Genomic DNA, 23201 nt, shown 5'->3' with positions numbered 1-23201 from the left:
CCCAGCTCTGGGCCCAGCACTCGGGCCTTGCTCAGCTGGGAGATTCCTGGTGCAGGGGTGTGATTTAGCAGCGGCTGCCCTGCTGAAGCACTCTGGCACTGTGAAAGGCCACACCCATGGTTCCCAAAGTGGGTGTCATGGGACCCACAGCCCTCGGGATGCTAACAGGTGTGTGGTACACTCCAAGTGATTTAAATTCTTGAGAAAGTGTGGCTTAAAAATGTCAAGAGGCTGGGCGCAGTGGCTCACACCTGTAATCCCAACATTTTGGGAGGCTGAGGCAGGAGGATTGCTTGAGCCCAGGAGTTCCAGACAAGCATGGGCAACATAAGGAGACTCTGTCTCTACAGAAAAAAATTTAAAAATCAGCTGAGTCTGGTGGTGCATGCCTATGATCCCAGCTATTTGGGAGGCGGAGGCAGGAGGATCGCTTGAGTCCAGGAGGTCAAGGTTGCAGTGAGCTATGACACCGCTGCACTCCAGTCTGGGTACCAGAGCAAAACCCCGTCTCAAAATAAAAATAAACAAAAATTTAAAATTTAAAAATAAAAATGTCAAGGAAGCCTCCCTATGCACAAAATACTAAATAATGCAAATCTCTCCTCTTAAAACGTTCAAAACATATCAAGAATCGTGTAATTGCCAACCTGCTGGCTGAATGAGCTCTGATCGGGGCTTGCTGTTCCCCCTGTGTCAGCAGCACGAAGCTGGTGAATAATCACGCCCTGTCCTTTGTCTGTGCTGCGGGAAATAGGTCTTGAATTATTCAAGTTGTGAATGACACAGTAACTTAAAGAATGGATCCTGTGCGTGAAACACAAGCACCCTGACTTGAGAACAAGTGGTTGAGTGCAAATGTGCTCTCAGCACATCACTGGCCTCCATAAAACATTGCAGGAGGGAAGAGGAGCGGAGGGAGGAAAGGGAGAAAGACGATGGTTCTCATCAGGGCCAGCAAACTGCAGCTCACAGGCCAAAGGCAGCCCTGCTCCTGTGTATGTCAATACAGCCTGATGGGGACTTTGGTGTAGGTGCGTCCAAGGCTGCCTTTGACACCACAACGGACAAGCTGAGCAGTTGTGATAGAGCCTCAAATATGTACTAGGTGGGCCTTTACAGGAAAGTTTGTCGACACTGTTTTAAATAAAGCCCAATAAGCTTCTTCTCTGCAGGACTTCTCAGGAGCCTTTGAAGGGCTATTTATTGGGGAATATGAATCTCCGCAAAAGGGATTTTGCCAAACTCCTTGGATGACAAACACTCTCTTCCCCAGGGCGTCTCACAAAGCCCTGGCATGCGCAGAGCGCTGGCCACACAGGCCCTGCTGTGATCTGAGCAGGGCGCCATGGAACAGGGGCTGGAGTAAAGGGAGGCTCTTGGGGAGTCCCTCCAGCCCCGGTGATGCGGAGGAGGCTCTCAGATTCCTGACCTGCACTTCCATCCCGCTTCTCCCAACCACGAGCTCCAGGGTGCCTCCAACTTTGGCCCCACTCACTGAAGGCAGAAGGAAAACGCAGCCCGTGGCAGAAGAGCACAGGCCAACTGCTTGGAGACTGACCAGAAGCAGTGTCCCCTCAGAGGAAGCTTGGCCCTCAGGGTCAGTCCTCCTGCCAGGGGATGGTCACAAAACTGGCAGTGTTCACCAACAGCACCCTGACCACGTAAGTCATTGCTCCTTTCAAGAAACAAATGGGGACATGAACCCAGACACATGCTCTCTCCGCTCAACACTGTTCACCCAACCAGGATCTCAGCCCTGAGGCACCGAGCTGGCCAAGGACCAGCCCAGCAAGTGGAAGCAACTGCTTCTTCCTCTGGCCTTAGGCCTCCAGCTGTCCTGGTACCTCCTTGCCTCCCTCCACACCCTGCTGTGACCGCTGCCAGTGTCCGGCCATCCCCGTCCCAGCCCAGGCAGGGTCAGCACCGCAGGAGCCCCTGCTTACACCATGCACAGGCTCAGGAAGACCCAGTCTCTGCCCTGGAGGGCTTCTCAGCCCAACTGAGAGGAACCATGGAGGGACAGGCAAAGTGCTACGAGAGAGGAGAAACCCAAGAGAGCTTCCTGGAGAGTGTGGCTCCAGAGACATGCCTGGACAGAGGGTGTTAACAAGGGAGAGTGCAAGGGCAGAAAGGCATTTCAGAGTAGGAACAGCCTACCCCAGGGCAGGGAACAGGAAAGCCTAGAGCATATTCCAGGGGTATTTCTTTTTCCATGTCTGCCTGTTGGGAGAGCCTCAGGTGGGTGGCCTGGTTGGGGCCAGGTGGCAGCAAGGGCCCTGCATGGCAGGAGAGGAGTCCCCCCGCAGCGAGCCTGCTGGCACCTCCAAGATGGGCAGCAGCATGATCAGAACCGGGAGATCGCGGGAAACCGCATTCTTCAGGGGCAGCGGGTACAATGCAAACAACAGTCATTGTCAGCTGGTGTGTGCACACCGTGTGACAGCTGCGTGCAAACTGCTTTATGTGCAGTTGCCCTTTATCCTTGTGAGGTAGATATGAAAGCCCTATGTTTCTAAAGAAGCGGAGGTGCAGAGAGGTTAAGTAATTTGCCCAAGGCCACCCAGCCAGGAAGTGGCAGGGCCAGGGGTTTAAATCCAGGCTCTTAAACACTCTCTCTAACCCTCTTTCTGGCGGGGCAGAAAGAAGATACCCGACCCACGGGCTGCCAGCTGTGCTTTAACGCAGTTGCTGAGTCATTTCCTCCAGATGACCCCACCACACGTTGCATTTGAGCGTGGGGAAGGACCCAGCTGGCCCTGGTTGGGATAGTCCTCAGCCAGGTGGGGGCCACCAGGGCAGGCATCAGAGTCAGTGTGTCTCAGTCCTCACTGCTGGGTGCACAGCCTGGCACACGGTAGGCATTCAGCTAGTAACTGTCAAATGGAGAATGGTTGAATGGCCATTTGTAAATGACTGGAACCTTCTCCATGGTAACCAGTGTCTGTTTAATCCATGTAGAAAGACAAAATGAAGCGCTCCAAGTATTTCCATGATTATAATCCATCTTGATATTGAAATGTGTTCCCCCAAATTACCCACTGTGTCTGGTTTCAAAGAGTTTATATTCTTGTAGAGTTTAGCTTCAAGATGGAACATGTCAAATTCTGACAGTAAGAATGAGAGGAACGCCCAGGATGTTCAAAGACAGCAGCCAACCCCTGCCAGCTCCCCCAGCCCCAGGGAAGCTGCCACGATGGGGAAAGCCGTGTCCTTCATCCCGGCTGAGGGAGCTGGCCTTATGGCACCAGCTGCCCAGACTTCCCCACGAGGCCATCATTCTTTCCACTGACCCGGGAACTGATGCAATAAATCTTGTGATTATTGATGGTTCCGCTACTCTGGGTGTGGGTTTCCTGGCCAGGGATTAAACATCTTACTCAAGATGATCTAACTACATATGTTGAGAGACCCACAGATAGACAAAGACAGAGTAAGAAGAATGAAAGGCACATGCCACAAAGTGGAGGCCCATGTCCCTGAAGGATGGGCTTGTGGGTGATTTGGGTTGCAGAAAGCAAAAGGTTACATGTTGTCAGGGCCCTGAAGCTGCCCCCACTGGGCAGGGCCGTTCAGTCCAGCTGCAGGGATGGGAACAGGAAGGTGATTGTGAAACAGGGATGAGCCAGTCAGCTGAGGCCCCATCCTTCAGGGCATGGGAGAGGCCTCGGGCAGGAGGGGAGGAACACAAGGCAGAGGTGGGAGGCCATAGGAGGCATCCCTTTGCTTCTCTAGCTGGAGTGGGGGCATCTGTGACCTGGCTGCCACCTCCCCTTGGTGACCACCACTCATGACTCTGGCCCCACCTAGCCTACAAGCACTTATAGGGCTAGAACTATGAAGACAATCTCCCTTTCCTACACACATCTCAGAAGCTGGCATGGAGAAGGTGCTCAGAGAAGGCTGCTGAGTGGAATGATCACTGCTGTGTGCTAAGAAGGATCTGCCCTCAGGAGGCCTCTGGTGCAAAGCCAGAAAGTAAATATTTTGGTGGGCTTAGAGGTAGACTCCACGGTGAGGAGTTTAAGAGCATACACTTCAGAGCAGTATGGCCTGGGTTCAAGTTCTAGCTGCATGCATGCTGGCTGTGGACCTTGAGGAAGGCACTTAACCTCTGAGCCTCAGCTGCTTCATCTGTCAAATGCGAATAATGGCCAGCCACGGTGGTTCGGTGGTTCGCGCCTGTAATCCCAGCACTTTGGGAGGATGAGGCGGGCGGATCACTTGAGCTCAGGAGTTTGAGACCAGCCTGGGCAACATGGTGAAACCCCATCTCTACAAAAAATACAAAAATTAGCCAAGCTGATGGCACATACCTGTAGTCCCAGCCACTTGGGAGGCTGAGGTGGGAGAATGGCTTGAGCCCAGGAGGTAGAGGTTGCAGTGAGCCGAGAGTGTGCCACTGTACACCAGCCTAGCTGACAGAGCCAGACCCTATCTCAGAAAAAAAGGGGGAGTAATTATGAAACCCACATCAGAGAGTTGTTTTGAGGATTAAAATATTGATCTTACATAAAATGCACAGAAAGTGCCCTTTTTTGTGTGGGCCAATAGTCTGCTATCATACAGGCCACTGCGCCATCTCACCTGCTGTCACCCCTCCTGAAACCTCCTTTGTTTAAAGAAAAAAAAAATGGGCTGGGTGCAGTGGCTCACGCCTGTAATCCTAACACTTTGGCAGGCTGACGCAGGCCAGTCACTTGAGTCCAGGAATTTGAGACCAGCCTGGGCAACATGGTGAGACCCCCGTCTCCACAAAAAATACAAAAATTAGCCAAGTGTGGTGGTGCGCACCTATGATCCTAGCTACTTGGGAGGCTGAGGCAGGAGGACTACTCGAACTCAGGAGATGGAGGCCGCAGTAAGCTGTGGTATCACCACTGCACTCCAGCCTGGGCGATGGAGTGAGACCCTGTCTCAAAAAACAAAAAGAATAAATATGCTTATATAGCTGAGGGTCCAATAATGCCTAGGCAAAAGGAGATTTGTCGTGCAACATCTCAAGCTGTCAGAGAAAATTTCATGGACCCGAGGGAGTGGGAGCTCCACAGAGGGAGTACAGGGACCCCATTGAGACAGCCTGCCTGTCCTCCCTTCTTTCAGCAAACAGTGGGGAGTTCACACAAGGCCAGGCCCCAGGCGGGATACAGCAATGGCTTTGACTAGGTTCCTGCGGCAGGCAGCTCACAGCCTGGTGGGCACAGGGTATTGGAACCAGTCATCCCTGCTCAGCGCCAGGGCCTGTGATGAGGCCCAAGAAGGCCCCCAGGGTCCAGGCCAGGGCCCAGCCAGGGGGCTACTAAGCCTGCCCAGGGCTGGAATCATGTCCGGTATCTCAGAGGGCTTTAATCTAAGACCACGCATTTAAAACAGCAATGCTTTCTCTGCAAAGAGAGTGCCATCCAGGCCTAATAAATCCCTCCAAACCTGGAATTCTAAGCAGCAGATAAACAGGAGGTATCGTGTTTCTTTGAAAATACATTGAAATGTTTTCTCAGAAAAGACACTTATCCATGCCCAGAAATCCTGCACCATCTTTCCTGCCTCCCGCAGGCCACTGGGGGTTGGGGTTTGCATCCTCTCGGCTCCCTGCTCAGGGCATCCGGCTGGTCCCGGGGATTCATCATGTTTAACAAATTCTTCAGCAGTGCTTCATGAGTGCAGGACTCTGTGCCAAGAGCTTTTCAATAGTAATGCGTCTGCTCCCAAGACAACCCTGGGGGTGCAGGCCCCATGCCCATCCTCTTCTGCTGGTGAGGAAACTGAGGCATAGAGGAGTGAAGTGACTTGCCCAAGGCTAAGGTGGGACCCACCCTAACCCTTTCTCTCCAAAGGGGCCGGGCTACTGAATGACAGCAAAGAGGGGTTTGGCCAAGTCGTGGCCAGAAGGGCCAAGTCCATGTCCATCTACAGAGCGTCGTGAGAGGCACCTGGCACGCGTACCTCCCATCTGTGGTCCATAGTCTGTCTAGAGAGATAAGAGCAGGCTCACAGCCTCCCTCGAGGGCATGGAGGGAAGACTGGGCAGGCCAGGAAAATGGGTCCTGCTGTCCTGGCAGTGAGAAGTTCTGGGGCCGAGAGGGAATGACTAGCAAGAGAAGCACCTCTGCCCTGCCACCTTAGGGTGCCCGAGTTAGCAGGCAGAAATACAGGGTGCCCAGTTACATTCGCATTTCAGAGAAGCAAATCCACTTTAATATAAGTATGTCACATGCAATAGTTGGAATATACTTATACCAACAAAGCATTCACAGTTTGCCTGAAATGAGCATGTGGCCAGGCAGTCTCCATTTTATCTGGCAACCCCACCCCTGCGCCCCCACTGCTCCCGGAGCGCTGTTGGGAGTTCAGGGAAGGGTCTGGTGTCCAGACCCACTCCTCTTCCCATACTAGGTCCTAATGACAGAATCTAAATGCACAGAAGGAGCCCAGCAGGGATCAAAGGTGGCTTTGTTCACGGTGTCATCAGATTGGAGGATATGGCCCAGATGTGGAGCCGACTGACCTGGGCACATGGTGGCTCCTCCATCCCCCATTGTTTGTAAATCCCTCAATAGCTGAGTGTGTTTCTTTTCCTACAACTTGGGCAATAATAATAAACCGCCCCCTCCCTTCCCCCGGAAATAACTGCTGGGAGGACCAACTCCCACGTTACACATAGACGTGCTCTATTAAAAGTAAAGTGCTCCCACGTCCTACCAAATTTTAATTTATGAATATAATTTTAATAATAATAAAGGAAGAGGTTGAATTCATTGCATGACTCTGAGGCCTTCTGGCGTTCTCAGCAAGCCTGGTTTTCTGTGTGTACACAGAGTTAATGCCAACACTGCTCTGGAGGTGCTTAAAAAAAGAAAGAGATCCCGTAGCAAATTTGATTTAGGTGTCTAATTCCATTTGAAATGACTTCAGCAATAAATAAACCCCTGTCTTTGATTTTTTAAAATCAGCACATTTCAGTGGCAAAGTGACATCTTGGAAGCAGCGGTCCTCTCCACCCTGCTTGGCTGGCACAGGTGGGCCCACAGTGCAGGGACACTAAGGCTGGCCCGGTGCCTGGCAGTCATGCCACTGCAAGTACAGAGAATATCCACTGCCAAGCACTTAGATCCCTGGCTCAGCGGGGCAGTCAATCTCACCTGCATGGATCTGCCTCACCCTGTTCACCTGTGGATCATGCAGGCGTCCAAGTTGGTTCTGAGTGTCCTATTTGTGAATCTATAGGGAGTGTCCTGTTGGACATTAATGAGTGACAGAGAGGCTTTGGGAGGCAGACAGGAGTCCGGGACTGGAATTTGGGCAATGGATCCTACCCTTTGACCTACAGCCGTTGCCCAGGGGCACTTCCTGGGGCCCAGGAGCACTGCTAGGTCTCAAGGGCATGGCCAAGCATTCATCTCCAAAATCAACCTGCTATGGAGCCACTTGCTAATCAGGAGATGCTGGTGAGTTCTGAGCCCCCTGGAGCTCCACCTCCTCACCTGTGTAGTGGAGATAGGAGAGGCGGCCCACCTAAGGCTGTCTCCAGGACACTCTTTCTCCATCTATCATCTACCCTCATGTAGGGTGGGTAGCACAGCCTGACAACTGCAAGCCCAGTGCAGCAAACAGGAAGGGCTTCTGACCAGCGATCAGGGCAGCCTCAGGAGCTCAGAGAAGCTACACACGTGTGCATGCACACACACGCATGCACGCGCACACGCAGACACGCACACACACGCTGACATCCACTGAGTCACAGACACACACAGACTCCCGCGCCCCGCGGGCAGAGCAGGCTGCTTGCTGCTTGGATGTGGCCACTGAGCCGGTGCATCCAGCTCCATCATCGACAGTTCACGTGGACTCTTGTTCTGTCCCAGTCACCGCCCCACATTGAGCTGCAGGGATCAGAGGAGGATTTCACCTTTCACCTTTCACAGCACTTGATCATAAAACAAAGCTGAGCGTCTACCCATTTAGGTTTCAGGCCTCTTCAAAACATCTCTGGGTCAAATGGCTGCAGGGAAACAGGCCCTGCAATGCTAAGTGTCTGCTCCTGGATTGGGAAACAGCCCCTGGGCTGTCTCTTCACCTGGAAAAGTTCCCAAAGGCCCCCAGGCTGGCCCTTACACACAGCCAGCAACCAGAGGCCTCGCCTGCCCTGGAGCGGATAAGGCCCCCACCACTAGGAACCATGGAAAGGCCACAGGAGCAGACGCTGCTCTTCGACTCCTTGAGGTGACAGCCCTGAGTCCCCATCGTGGGCTCCACTCTGTAAAGCTGCCCCTGGCCCCACAGCAAGGCATCCCATGCCAGTTCCCAGTCAGCCCCTGTGGCCTGTGACCCCAGCACCTCCCTGTAAGTCAGACACGCAGCTTCCAAGGCCTGCCCAGGGCTCTCAGTCAGTGGGCACAGGAGGGCAAGGCCCTGGCCCATGGAGGTTTAACAAGCTCTCAGGTCGCTCTTGACACCAGGTGGGGCCTGAGGGCTACATTTCTAATGAGGCCCAGGGGATGCTGAGCCGGCTGGACTGTGGGCCACACTTTAATGGGTGACCACTGCAAGCTGTAAGGGACACGCATCACTCTTTGAAGAGGGACCCGGAGTGCATCCATCTGTCTAAATGGTTTGGGGAAGGACATGGACCTTGGTCACCACGGAGCTCCTCTACCCCCTCCCTGGAAAACTCTAGCCAGCATCCCATGGGCCTCTCCACTCCAACAGGTGCAAAGACAGCTAGAAATATGGGGGCACCCCCCTCTGCTTTACCCCTGCATCGAGCCGGCCACCAAGTCCCAGGGCTCATCTGTTTGGGTAACTATTCCTGTACAAAAGATACCCCAAAACTTCACAGCATAAAACAGCTCTTTTGTTGTGTTCTCGGGTTGGATTCTGTAAGCCAGGAGTCCAGGCAGGGCACCACAGAAACAGCCTGTGTCTGCTCCACAGTGTCTGGGCTCTCAGCTGAGAGGACTCAAGGACCAGGGTTTAGAATCATCATCTTCCCTGACCTGTCTGACAGGTGATACTGTCAGCTGGGACCTCTGTGGGGACTGTCAGAACACAGCACATACACAGGCCCTTTTGTGTGGCCAGGGCTTCCTCCCAGCATGGCAGCCACAGGGCAGTCAGATTTCTTTAGATGGATGTTCAGGCTCCAAGGGTGAAAGTCCCATGAGAACCAGGGCCTAGCCTCAGAAGTTATGTGCCGTCACTTCCACTGCCTCTGTCCCCTAGAAAGTCAACCCAAATCGAAGAGAAGGAGACACGAACACCACCTCTCCATGGGAGGAGTGTCAAAGAATTTGCAGACGTGTTTGGAAATCACCTGCCCTCTTGGGGTGTCTCCCACGTGCATGCTCTCCCTTTGCCTCCTGACCTCTGGCTTGGTTCAGGGCCTCCCTATCTCCCATCTGGGCCTTTGAACAAGCCCCCTGTTGGTCTCCCTACCTCCAGCCCTGTACTTCAGAGCCACCCATCACCAACAGAGATGTCCATGACACAAGCAGGTCTAGTAGCTTCCTACTTGGACACTTCCAGCCATTCACCATAGAAGTAGGAAGCAGCCAAGCTGTCTGACTTGCAGCATTCATTTATCCTGACCCCCACCTCTGCTCCAGTTTAGTGGACTGCATACAGCCTAAGCATGAGAAATTAAACTCTAAGAACTGCTGGTATCAGCTGGGTGTGGTGGCTCACGCCTGTAATCCCAGCACTTTGGGAGGCCGAAGCAGGCGGATCACTTGAGGTCGGGAGTTCGAGACCAGCCTGGACAATATGATGAAACCCCGTCTCTACTAAAAATACAAAAATTAGCAGGGTGTCATCGCTACGCCTGTAATCCCAGCTACTTCGGAGGCTGAGGCATGAGAATCACTTGAACCTGGGAGGCAGAAGTTGCAGTGAGCCGAGATTGTGCCACTGCACTTCACCAGGGTAACAGAGCAAGACTGTGTCTCAAAAAACAAAACAAAACAAACAAACAAACAAACAAAAAGCTGGTACAGACCAGTGATTCACAGAGCCCAGCACAGAAAACCACCTGAGGATGTTTCAAAGCACCCCTTTTCCCCAGAGCCCCACTTCAAACTTGTTAAATCAGAGTCTGCAGGCGTGAGGTCAAGACAATGGTATGGCCACTTTATGAAGTCTACCCAGATGATCCTAATGTGCAGTCAGGGCGGAGAAACGCAGGGGTAGAGTCAAGCTCTCATATTTTTATATGATGTTATGGAGCATGACTCAAAGCCTTCATCTAATTTCTAGTTTATGAAAGATAATCTTTATCCCAGAAGTGAACAAGGTCACAAATCTGTTGGGTTTTTATAGAACACATATCGCAAGCTACTTTCCAATTCTAAAACTAATAAATGAATGCAAAAGATGAATAATTTAAATATCAATTTCATGCACATAGTAGATGCTCAATAAATATTCATTGACTCAGTTAATCAGCCAATCAATCGATTGGCTACAGCTACCCAAAATACTTCTGCATCTCCCCCAGTAACTATGAGTTCCTTGAGGGCAGGTATGGGGACCCCAGCTCCCATGCAAAGGACATTTGATGAATGAAGCAATGCCTTGATGTGCAAAGCAAATGACCCTGAAGGCTCATGGCTATCTCTGTATTTTCTAGGTGCGCAATGGGTTTCTAGTTGAACAGAAAAATGCTAGTACGTAACAAATGAATCCATCCATTGTTGGAAGGATGATGATGTTATGATTTAATTATAGAAAAGATCCTTATTAGTCAGCTTGTCCAGGTTATTGTGCTTCTTTGGGAGGCTTTTCAACTGAACATTAACCCAGAAGCTCATGGCCAGCTCCCAGCCACACATGGACTGGCATGTCACAGCTCCCAGCCACACATGGACTGGCATGTCAGGTGCCCAGTGCTGTTCTGTGCACTGCCACCCAAGAAGCAGGCCTCAGCCTTGCCTAAGCAGCCCTCACAGGGCACATGGCCTCTGCCCGTGACCAATGGAGGGTGGAAGGTGTAACCACGGCCTATGCATCACCCCTGTCTTGTGATCTCAGCTGCTTTGGCCTCTTGGTTGCAAGAGCTGCAGCTCAGTGATAAAGAACAAGGGCTCTGCGGTCAGACAGGCCAGGAGTCTAGAGCCTGGTCCACCACGAGCTGTGTGACTAGGGCAAATCACTGCACCTCTCTGAGCCCCAGTTAAGATGATGTTAACAGCAGTTCCTTCCCTGAAAGTCATTATGAGATGAAAATGAAATGATGCCTGTGGAGTCTGACTGCCAGGCCTGGCACAGAAAAAGGGCTCAGGATGTGGCAGGTGATGGCGCAGAGATCAAGCCTCAGGACCCTGGGCTGCCACTTAGTGACTGTGCCACCTGGAGCAAGTCACTTACCTTGTTAAGCCGGGTTTTTGTACCTGTGGAACAGAACCAATAACAGTGCCCATCATAAGATCATGGTGATGAGTCAGTGCTGAGAAGGACCAATCATGTGTTCACCGTGGCTGTTACTATCACCTTTGCAGGATCAGGGTTGATAATGGCTGCCATTTATTATTAATATAATCCCCAGAAGCTGACTCTTCTCCCAGCAAGGGTGCGGTCATGGTTCATGTGCTGACACATTCCAGAGACTTGGAAACAGTTCTCCTCCCACCAGCACCAGCCCCACCAGAACCTGCTGCAACTGTGTTTCTAATCAATGGAAATGCGCACGGTCCAAGGGAGGCGGGGCAGAGAGGGAGCAGGCATATCCCAGGCCTGCGTCCACCCAGGCATAACCAAGGCGCCAGCCTCCTGCCACCCACCAAAGCCAGGGGGAGGAACAAATTCAGGTCCCCATGCGGGATAATGGCCCCCTCCCCACATAGCCTGAACCAACTCAGTAACTGATTTCTCAGCCCTGGATTTCTAGGTGAGCAATGGATTAAGACTTTTCTGGTCTTAAAGCTTGAAATTCACCTCATTTCCCCAAACCCCAGAGGGGAGCAAGTCTGTATGCAGCCTTCCAAAACAAATGAGTCTGCTTCTAGAACCATCCCAGCCACCACCTCTGCCGCTTCCCCCCTCTCTTCCCAGGACCCTGAAGCAATCCGTGGGCCCAGGGTATTCGAGCCAAAGAACAAGGTGCTAGGCCAGGGTGACACAGGCTGGGCCAGCTCCAGCCCTGGCTGGACACAAGATTCCATCCCCAGTGCACACACAAGTCCTGGTCCAGATGAGAAAAAGGAAGACAGAACATTCCTCTGGCAAAAAGTGCCATAGTGGCATTCACGACCAATTCCTTGGCACTCAGGTGGTGCTGCCCTTGAACAAATATCTGAGACCAGCCATCTCCCAGTACAGACAAGATCAGCTCTCATCCCGGGTCAGAACTGTGGATGCGTAGCTCTCCAGCAAATCACAAACTTCCTAACATAGCCAACTGATCAGTCTTGGTCAAGCCCAAACTCCCCCCGCCCCCAGGCAGCCATGTGGCATTCTGAAAGGAGTGAAACTGACCCAATAGGCCCACAGACAGTTGTTGTTGTTTTTTAAATAAACATAGAAATTGACTTTTCTGGTCTTAAAGCTTGAAACTCACCAGATCCAGACAATGAGACACCAGGCCCCTCCTTCATCATGATTCCCTACTTAGCCCTCCTGAGTTCCTGTTTTCCCATACATAGTTACATTTCTTCCCTGCTATATAAACCCCTTATTTTAGTCGGTTAGGGAGATGGATTTGAGACTGATCTCCCATCTCCTCAGGTGCAGCACCCGATTAAAGCCTTCTTCCTTGGCCTTAATCATTGTCTCTGTGATTGGCTTTCTGTGTGATGAGCAGCAGAACCTAGACCAAACCCCTGGTGTTTCAGTAACAGACCTTGTCTGAAGACCTGGGAGCCACCTAGGTAAGCCCTGGCTGGCCGAGTCTTCAGACAATGTTGAACCTGTCTCTGCCTGAGATGAAGATAAAAGTAACCGATGCTGCTCACTGACCTCACTGCAAGGTGCTGCAAGGTGCTGCGAGACAAAAATGTGCATGCGCTCTGCAAATTCAAGTCCTTGTCAAGATTAGTGACCATTCAGAGCCCTCCTTCTGGTCCCAGGGGAGCCCCCGGCAGAGGACGGTAAACTTGAATCCCCTGGGGCCCTCAGGAGCAGGAACTCAAAGCAGCCCTCTGAAAATCTGAAATTTCTGCAGCATCTCTTGTTTGATCTTCAAAGCTCATACAGGCTTTATGTTTCACTCATAATCCATTAATTTATTTTCTTACTAAGAGGACATTGTAAATTAGTTACCATCACTGATGCACCTGGTCAGTGAGGCCCCAGCAAGTTGTGACAGGCACACTTGGTGGCTCTCCCAGACACCAGCTCTCATGGCAGTTTGATCAGCATGATGGCTATGGAGATCCTCACAGTTCCTTCCAGGAAGGGTTCAAATGGCCAACGTGAGCCCCATTATTATAGGACCTGGCTGGTCTCTGTGTAGCCGAGATCATCCAGTAAATCCTTGTCTACGTTTGGGTTCCCCCAGAAGCAGAGCTTCAGACAAGGACTTGGTGCAGATGATTTGGGGTGAGGGGAAGGTGAGCCCAGGAAGCAGGAGGGAGGGAGTGAAAGAGTAAGAAAAGGAAAGAGGAAAAGCCAATACCCAAAGGTTTCGGTGAAGCTGCCGCTGTGGGTCACGGGGACCTGGTTCCTCTGGAAGGGACACACAGAACACCCCTGAGATTGCCCCACCCCATCCAATGCGAGTCAGAGCCAGCTCCTGCGGTCAGTGCTGGCAGATTCCGGGGGGAATGAGCTCACCCACACTCCCAGACTGGGCTGGTATCTGGCAAAGTGGGCTCCCTGGGGCCCCGGAGCACAAAGTGAAAAGATGCCCTGTGCTCCTGGAGTGCGGATATTGTCAGGCTGCAAAGGTCCGGGCACAAACAGAACCTTCCAGTCAGAGCTAGCTTCGGTCACATTGGTCCAGGCCTGACTGCTCCTACAACCCTCAACCCTCTGGGAGGCCTAGAGCTTGAGTCCTTCCTCACAGCAGAGTTCACCTTGGGCTGAAATAGAAACACGCTATAACTGTGGGAGGGAAGTTTTCTAAGTCATATTACCCACTCAGCCTCGATCCAGCACCTCCATGGATGGTGCTTCCTTGATAACTCAGGCTCATCATGGATATGGCCACTGCCCAGAGATGAGAGGTGCACCCCAGAACCCATCAAGGCCAGGGCTATTGGACCCACACTAGGGAACCCCCCAAATGCTCTGTTTCTGCATTGTGTGGCTATTCTGATACCTGTGGTATCCTGCCGGTGGCATATGAGCTTTCTAGAAAACAATTTGAGACCATATCTCAAAAACTTTTAGAATGGGCAGAACATTTTCTACAATAATACATAGATATCCAAAGAGCTGTCATCCCAAGGAAACACCTATAAATGTCAATGTCACCTCATTGTTTATAACAGCAAAGAACAAAGAATTTAAATGTCAAAGAAAGGGGGTTGATAAATAATTTCTGGCTAAGTTACACAGTGGATTGTTATACACAGAGTGTGACCTGAAGTCGTACAGTCCTGATTTCATAAATCTATCCAAATATACACTTTTAAAATCCTAAAATAAAATACACCAAAACTCCAAATGCAGTAACCCCTCAGTGGTGAGATTAGTCATTTGAATTGTCTTCTTCATACTTGTCTGTATTTTCCAAATTTTCTGTAAGCATGTGTGCCTTTTATCATCAGAGCCAAGGCTTTTTGCAATGACACGAGGGCCACCCTCTCAGACACTGGGCCCACTAGGACCGGAGGCCCCTCTGCACTCACAGCTAAGGCCATTCCTGGACATGAGAAATCGTGATTCTGGGACCTGCCCACCTCCCAGGGTTCACTGGGCTCCCCTCCCATACAACCCAGTCTCTTGAGGAGTCGGGGGCTGTCTCTGGCAGGTGACCCCCGTTGTCCCATCCTGAACAGAGCCAGCTGGCATTTTAGCAAGACGTTCTAAACAGTTTCTGACCCAGAGGAACCTGGAAACTTCAGCCTCTTGTCCCAGCCTTGAAAACAGCTTTGCCAGGCACATCCTGGTACAGGGCCCGGGAGATGATCAAGCCCATTGTCCAGGACAGAAAACCGAGGCCACTCAGGACTGTGCCGCATCTGGCCATCCCCTGGTGATCCCATTAAGCCTAAGTCCCAGCCTGACGGACAGCCCCACACGGGCTGATCTGTGAGGTTACTGGAAAGAGGAGGCTGGCCTCAGGTTCAGGAGGGCTCCGCATCCTTACATCCCACTCTCCATTCCCAAGACCAAGATGTGTCCCAGTAAGAGCAGGGCTGGTCTACCACAACATGGCCAAGGCACCCTTCGGGGTGGCCAGGAAAAGTCCAAGAGGGCAAGAGTGCCCTCCCTGCTTGTACAGTGCCTCCTCCTCCAACAGCTTAGGTTTGGGAGCCAGATAGTCCTGGGTTCAGATTCTAGCTTGAGACTTGGCTTGGCCATTCATGTCTCTGTCTGGGAGGAGCTTTCAGGAAATTACCAGCTCCCTGGTTTGAACCCTAGTAGCCATCACCAGGTGAGCACCTCAGAGAGCTGTGGGCAGCCTACCCGCTATCAAAGGCAGTCTCTACCAGGGCAGGGGGGCGCCGCGGCCCTCCTCTATAGGCTGCAGCCTGGTCTCTGCCTCCTCTCACGGAATCCCACCTCCCACTGGGGTAGGGAGCCACTCAGCAGGGAGCCCATGCCACAGATATGGGGCTCTGAGAAGGAAGCAACTTTGCCACCCCCCTCTACCACCCCCAAAAGCAGGACCTGATTCCAGATGTGGCCTGCCAGGGGGCCACAGCAGGCAGGGACCTCAATGTCATCCAGTCCAGTAGTATTATGTTACTTAGGTGTTAAGATATCACATTTCTGAGCTCACCCTAAATCAACATAAACCTGTCTAGGAGCCCCCATTCAACAAAATGGTTAAGTAATACAATGCCTTTGTGTTGGGTGATCCCTCCAGTGTCAAAGACCTCCATGAGATTCAAGGATGGGGTCTTGCATCATCAGGCCCCAGCAGTCCTCTCTAAGGGCTTGCCAACAGCTCTGGGAGTTCAGCACTTGGATCCAACCCAGATGATCCTACCCAGATGATGCAACCCAGGTGATCCTGTGAAGGTGGATGGCTCTGCTATCTTTGTGCCAAGCTTGGAAACAGATATTCTAGTGAACCAGGAGCCTGGGCACCTGCAGTCCCTCTCTCTGTGTGTCCCTGACATCCATATCCTTCCAAAACCCTTCCCTCACCATGGCCCCTCCAGGGGATGTGTGTGAGTAGGGCCCAGGTTCCTGCCCCTTCTAGAACCACAAAACCCTGACCGTTGCCAGCCCAGCCCACATGCCTCCTTCACGTTAGTTCACATCTCCCCTTAGAGGCCTGCCACTATGAGATAACCAAGCCCGACAGCTCCTGGCTACCTGGCTTTTGAAGCAAATGTCTGGGTGAGGTCTGTGTTCTCTGTGTCTCACATCTTCTCCAAAGAAAGGGGGTTGATAAATAATTCCTGGCTAAGTTACACAGTGGATTGTTATATGTAGAGTGTGGCCTGACCTCCAAAAGCTGTCAGCAAAACTCATGCTGCACTCATAAAGGTTTGGCTACCTCATACGTCTGAGGGAAGGAAAATACAAGGATGCAAAGAAAATAGCATCTTGATAATTATCCTGTCTCTGAAGTGCATGGAAAACGGTCTGGAAGGATGTACACCCAACAGGGAGGGACAAAGGAGGGCTGCAGGGAAGCAAAGGAGACTTTATAACCACTTCGAAAAACTGTATATTTGGGACATTTTATTACTCATCATGTATTATTCTCATTATTCTTTTTTTCTCCCTTTTTTGGGCTAGTTCTGGCTAAATAACAGAAAACAAAGTAATTTGTTATTTACCAAGCATTAGTCACGTGCCAGGTGACCAAAGCAAATGTGTATTTACAGTTATGATGTAAATTAAACAATGAGCTGCATTTGGCCAGGCAAAGAGCGATGGAAGTGAACAGTGTCACAGGCAGAAGGAGGAATATCAGCTGGTCCTGGGTGGGAAAGAGCTTAGCAGATTGGAGGAACAAAAATAGGCCAGTGTGGCTAGAGCACAGTGATTCAAGGAGCAGAGACAGAGAGGAGGGTAGAGAGAAGCTTTGAGGCAGATCACGTGGAAAGTTAAGGAAGGTTGTGTTCAGGGAGTTTGTGTTTCATTTGACGGTGCTGGGAACCATCAAAGGCTTTTAAGCAGGGAGCAACATGATCAGATTTACATTTTTAGTAGACAACTCTGTCTTCTTGCTGTGCGGAGAATGTTGGAGGGCAAGACAGGAAGTGTTATCAGTTACAGAATGCCAAGAAGAGGAATCTCATGATGCATGATTTTAAAAGAAAAATAAATAAAATGAATGGCACTGTTTCTTACCAGGAGGAGCCTGACATCCAAGGAGACAGGGGCAAAAGAATTAGTTGTGTTACCCCAGCAGGCAGGACAGAGAGAAGTTGGTGGCTGAGGCTGTGGGTCCATGGTGATTGGCTGTGCTGCTTGCCAGTCAAGTGATGTGGGCAGGTTGTTCAACCTTTCAAAGCACCGGTTTCTTCCTCTGAAAAGTAGAAGGTAGTTATATCTACCTCCCAAGATTGCCAAGAATATGAGTGAGCTACTGCATGTGTCATATATCATGCTTAGCTCAGTAATGTTACTTTATAACCATCATCGTCATCACCATTAATGTCTTCATCATCATCACCATTATCACCACCACCACCATCATCATCACCACTACCATCATCATCTTCAACACCATCATTCATCATCATTGCCACCACCATCATCACCACTATCATCATAATCATCATCACCATCACAATCATCACCATCATCACCAGCACTGCCATCATCACCGCCACCATCATCATTACCACTACCATCATCATGATCTTCATCACCATCATTTATCATCATTGCCACCACCATCATCACCACCACCATCTTCATTATCATCACCATGATCACCACCACCACCACCATCAACATCATAATCATCATCACCAGCACCACCATCATTACCACTACCATCAGCATCTTCTTCAGCGCCATCATCCTCATCATCATCTCCATCATTGATCCTGCTCCTAGACTCCATCAAAGTCCAGAGTCCAGCATTCTACCCCAACTCACCTCTTAATAACTCTGGGATCTGAGTGGGCCTCGTATCCTCAGTCTCCATGCCCTCTGTCAGGCTGTTCTCACAATTGTGGGGCTCCTTGTTCAAACTGAAAATGTGGGACCTCTTCTTCAAAAAGCAGGAAAAAAGCGTCCTTGAAGTTACTAAAATATAGAGCTTTCTTCTTTCTTCCAGTCTCTCTCTCTCATCTTGTCATGATACTTTTTATTTGCTATTTGATGCCTTGATGCCATTCTAAGAAAAATTAAAATTTTTAATTACTAACATGAATTTTACCATTCATCATTACATTGCACAATACCAGTTTTAGATACAAATATAAGAACATTTAACTCATACGGGAAATCATCAGAATTATAATTTGTATCTGATATTTTGTACGTACAAGTATATTTTTGTTGTTGCTAGAACAGTAGAAATGCTGTACAAAAAAAAAACTCAACTGCTTTCTGTTTTTATTTCACTCCTGGATAGAATCACATTCTACCAACACTCTCTGCCTTTGCCTTACTGATGGGTAAGGAAGAACTGAAGCAAAAAGGAACTACGGCTGCTCCGTCTTCCCCTTTCCTTCTGTGTCATCACTTTCGGTGTAAGTGCTTGGCTAACACAGGGAAGAGACATGAGTAAGAAAAGGCATGACAGGTTTCCTTGGTCGTTTGTGTTTCTTCCAACATCACTGCCCTTTTTCTGCATTCTAAGCAAGTTCTGGTTTGAATGGAAAGTGTGGCCTGTCAGGGCTGTCTATGCCCTTGCTCACTCAGCTGTGCATACAACACGCATCCCTTGTACTCACTTTGAGTCACACTTCCATGCATCATGGGTTCCCTGGAACACTCTGCTCATGGGGCATCAAGAATACCACATGCTGATGAGGCAGCAAGGAATAGCAGGCATGTCTATTGCATGAATCTCCAGCTCATGTGCCCACTCCATGGTCCCATTAGACTTCACCTGCAAAACACCAGTTCAAAGATAAAATTATTAAAATTTCAAGATGATGGCAGAAGAGCATTAACCCAAGAAGCTCAGGGCCTGATCACAGGGCCCTTTGCGATTGCACAGGCCTCAGGCCCATGAGGCTGGCCCTGGCTCTCCTGGAAAATGGGCACAGTTTCCAGCTTGTCCATCTCACAGGGTTATGGGAGGCCTATACACAAGCCAGCGGTGGAAACACTTTGCACACAGTAACTGTGACCGTAACCGTAACTGGACCAATATTCAGCTGCCACACTCCCCCGAGCCTGCAAAGCAAGCACGCCACACCAGGAACAGTGGGCTCCAGCTGCAGCCAACACCAGTGGGGAGCTGGGCAGCGGTGAGCTGATTCGAATTCCAGATGAGTGTGAATGACACAAAATCCATTTTACTTGCAAATTCTGAACTGTGTGCAGGAAGCCAGCAAGCTCAGCATCACAACATGTTTCACCGAGCAGCCATTGGGCTGTAAAACAGACAATCGCTGTTTGCAGTCAAGCTCTGTCGTGCTGGGCAGGTCAAGGCCAGCTCCCTCCTGCCAGGGCTCAGCAGAGGTGTGAGATCCCCTTGTAAAGCCTTGCCCGTGTCTGGGGAAGGTGTCAGGAATCGTCACACCTTCCCCATTTGGAAAGCGATTCTGCAACATGGGAATTCTGGGCTGTTCTGAGGCTCTGTCCAGCTCAACAGGCAAAACAGAAGGGGAAGCCCCCAAGATCCAGAGACCCGACTCTCTACCCACAGCCATGGAACCCGGGTCCATTGGTGATGCTGAGGGAGTCCCTGAGCCCCGGGTGAGCTTCCTCAACTCTAAAGTGGAAGCAAGAGTGTCACAAGGACACCACAAAGGCTTTCTGCCCATGACTGTTCTCACCCTCACATCCACCTAACACGTGGGTATCACAGCCCCCCACTTAACATCGCTGCACCTGAGGCTTTGCAAAGTTAAGTGACAAAAACTGTGATTGTCCCAGCGGTACATGACAAAATTGAGGCTTTGAGAGGTTAAGCAGTTTGCCTGAGGTCACCAGCAGGGCCAAGGGCCACACCCAAGTCTGGGTAACACCTAGGTCCATGCTCCAACTCAGGGCACAAGAGCTAGGAAGAAATAAGCTCATGTGTGTGACAAGGCATCATGACCTTCACTGGAGCACAGTGTGGGTGGCACCGCTTGCCCTAAACACAGAGAGCATCTCCTGGGCCACTGTCAGGGGAGAAAGGGGGCGGCACTGGGGGAGGAACTATAGCCTATCCACCTCCAGGGCCCCTTGGATCCTGGTCCAGAGTTGGAGAGGCATTTTTCCCTCCACCCTGCCCAGCTCTCCCCTACCCCTCCAAACACACACATACACACACACACACGCACATTCTGTATCTGTGATGGCCCCTCACCAGCTTTCCCCCTTCCTCTCTCTTCAGTCCACAAGTCTTCTCTATTCTCCCACCCAGCCTCCCTTAAGCCCTCCTGCCCCTTTTCCTCACAATGCCACGGCCTGGCTGCAGAATCACCAGGGTTCTAATTCCACACAGGTTTTATGCCCCCAGCTCTGAGCCCCGGACCCCCATCTCATGATGATGGGGCTCCCTGCAGCAGAGGGTGGGGTGTGGTGTGTGTGTGTGCATGCATGTGTGTGTATGTGTGTGTGAGTGCCTGGCAGGTGGGGCCCCACTGGCCTGCCTGTTCCTTGCCTGTTCACACCAGTATAAAACCAACCTGACAACAGGTCCTGCCCACATCAGAGAGCTCTCAGGACTCCCACTCTGAGCAGAAGGCTCTGGGGGAAACACTAGAATTTAGTAGGAATTCTAGGCGGGGGGAATGGAGAAAATGTGTGAAGTACATAAACAATAGAATAGCATTCCCAGGTGCCAAAGGAATCAACAAATGTTCAGGTTGTTAAGGCCCCCCAGATACCAAACTGCATCTGCCCTAAAGACAAAAAAACCCCCACCAACTCCAAATATTCATCACTCCCCACTTCTCTCTTCATAAATACGACAACCAAACCAGGTAATGAAGGACACCAACCATGCGGAAGGTAAGAACAAACAAACAAAATGCAAAGAACAGGAAGGAACTTTTAAAAAGTTAGTGCTTTTAGAGAAAGTCAAGAAGGTATTGTGTCCCTAAAAAGAAAACAGGCTCTGCTTAAAATGGAGCAATGAGAAAGCGAGAAAGAATTCTCAGAAGTACAATTGCTAAAAGAAAAATTTCATGGAAAAAGATGTATAGTTGAAGAAATTTCTCAGAATATATATCAACAAAACAAAGAGAAAAATACAAGAGAAAACACCTGAGATATATAAGCTCAATCTATGAAGTTCTATATTCATTTACTATGAATTATAGAAAAAATAAAATGGAGAAAATGTATACGTTATACAAATGAGAGTATAGCATCTCCCAAGTGCTGCAGGAATCTACATATCTTCTGGTTGACAGGACCTTCTAGATACCAAGCAGAATAAATGAAGAAAGACCTGCCTCCAGATAAACTGTCATGAAAACTGGAACTCCAAGGACAAGGAGAAGATTTTAAAAGCTTCCAGGTGGGAAAAACAGATTATTGGCAAAGGAATTACAATCATGTTGGAATGTGACTTCTTATCAGCAACGTTGAAAACCAGACTAGAGCAATGATCCCAAGTTCTCATTAAAGAAATAAAACTCTAAACTTACAATTCTGTTTTTGAATAAAAACTATTAAATAAGTGTATGGCAAAATAACATTTTCAGGCATGATAATACTTAAAAATCTACATCCCGAATATTCTTTTTGAAAAATACTCTCAGGATATTCTCCAGCAAAATGAAGAAGGTATCCAAGCGAGAAAAAAGATATGGGAATTCTAAAAACAGAGTAGACATATCCCAGGCATCCAAAGAAAAACTTCTAGATAACAGAACTAGAAAAAAAAATCTATCCAGATCCTAAGAAGGGGTAAGAGAACCCTAGGGGTGGGGGAGTAGGGGCAGAGGTGGGGTGGGGAACCTTTAAGAAGACAACATTTTCTCATTTTCTTTAACAAAAGGTAGGGTTGGAGACCAGATAGTTTAAAGACATAATAGAGGTATATACTGTAGTTCTTTTGCCAAAAAGAAAAAAACATAGCAAGATCCCATCTCTAAAAAAGGTTTTAAATTAGCCAGACATGGTGATAAGCACCTGTAGTCCCAGCTAATGGGGAGGCTGAGGAAGGAGGATTACTTGAAACCAGGAGACAGAGGCTGCAGTGAGCTATAATAGTGCCATTGCATTCCAGCCTGAGCAACAGAGTGAGATCCCATCTCTTAAAAAAGAAAGAAAAGAAAAACAATTAAAAATTCCAGGAAGAAAAATAAAGTTCTATGCTATACTGTTGTAAACTGCATTTAAAGGTTGACATTGAGGCTAAATAGTACTTGTTTTGCAATGATAATAAAAATACAGCTTTTAGTAAAGCACAATGTCATGGTAAAAAACAGTATTCTTACTAAATTAAAAAACCTATGAAGTGGAAATTTACTTGGAATTGGTGATGGTTCACATATAATTTATAATTGGTTCCAAATAGACTGTGATATTCTAACAATTTAAGTAAAAGCTGTAGTTGCCAACATTTACAAATTTTATATATATATATATGCTATGTAACAAAAATTCTGTGACAAAGCTGATTAAAGATGAAAAAAACCATGCTACAGCATGGGTTGTGTGCTTTCTGTCTTTGCTGCCTGCCATATATCAGATTTTAGAAAAGTTTGAGCTTTTGAAGTCAATCTGAGTATCCTGTGACAACATTAAACTTTTTTGTAGATGAGTCCTCTAAATTTTGGATACATGCTTTTCAAAAAATTGGAGATGCTTGATCAGATTATTCAACACATGATCATTCAGTTTTTGAAGTTTTGAAAGAATTGCAGTAATTGAAAACAAAGCCTACAAATGAAAAGACGTTGGAATTTATCCCTAAAAAAAAAAAAAAAAAAAAAGAGAAACTCAGCACGTTAAACAATTAGACCTCAACGTGGAAATTCTATAATGATATTCAGAATATCTTGACTTGTGACAAGACTCTT

General features: G+C 49.3%; 1 protein-coding gene across 1 annotated transcript in view; it reads right to left on the bottom strand.

Moving 5' to 3' along the window:
• LOC116269539 (dynein heavy chain-like) overlaps positions 1–23201 on the bottom strand; it is a 102183-nt gene that overhangs the window by 64834 nt on the left and 14148 nt on the right. The window contains exons 2-4 of the mRNA XM_031652717.1: positions 18963–19120; positions 18160–18400; positions 17404–17581 (exon numbers count right to left, since the gene is read on the bottom strand). The gene's annotated coding sequence lies outside the window, so the exon portion shown is untranslated. The remainder of the gene's footprint in view (positions 1–17403; positions 17582–18159; positions 18401–18962; positions 19121–23201) is intronic.

The sequence above is a fragment of the Papio anubis genome, chromosome 11, assembly GCF_008728515.1.
Source record: "Papio anubis isolate 15944 chromosome 11, Panubis1.0, whole genome shotgun sequence".
NCBI lineage: Eukaryota > Metazoa > Chordata > Mammalia > Primates > Cercopithecidae > Papio > Papio anubis.
Note: the sequence above shows the minus strand (reverse complement) of the source record. Positions and strands in the feature narration are given on the sequence as shown.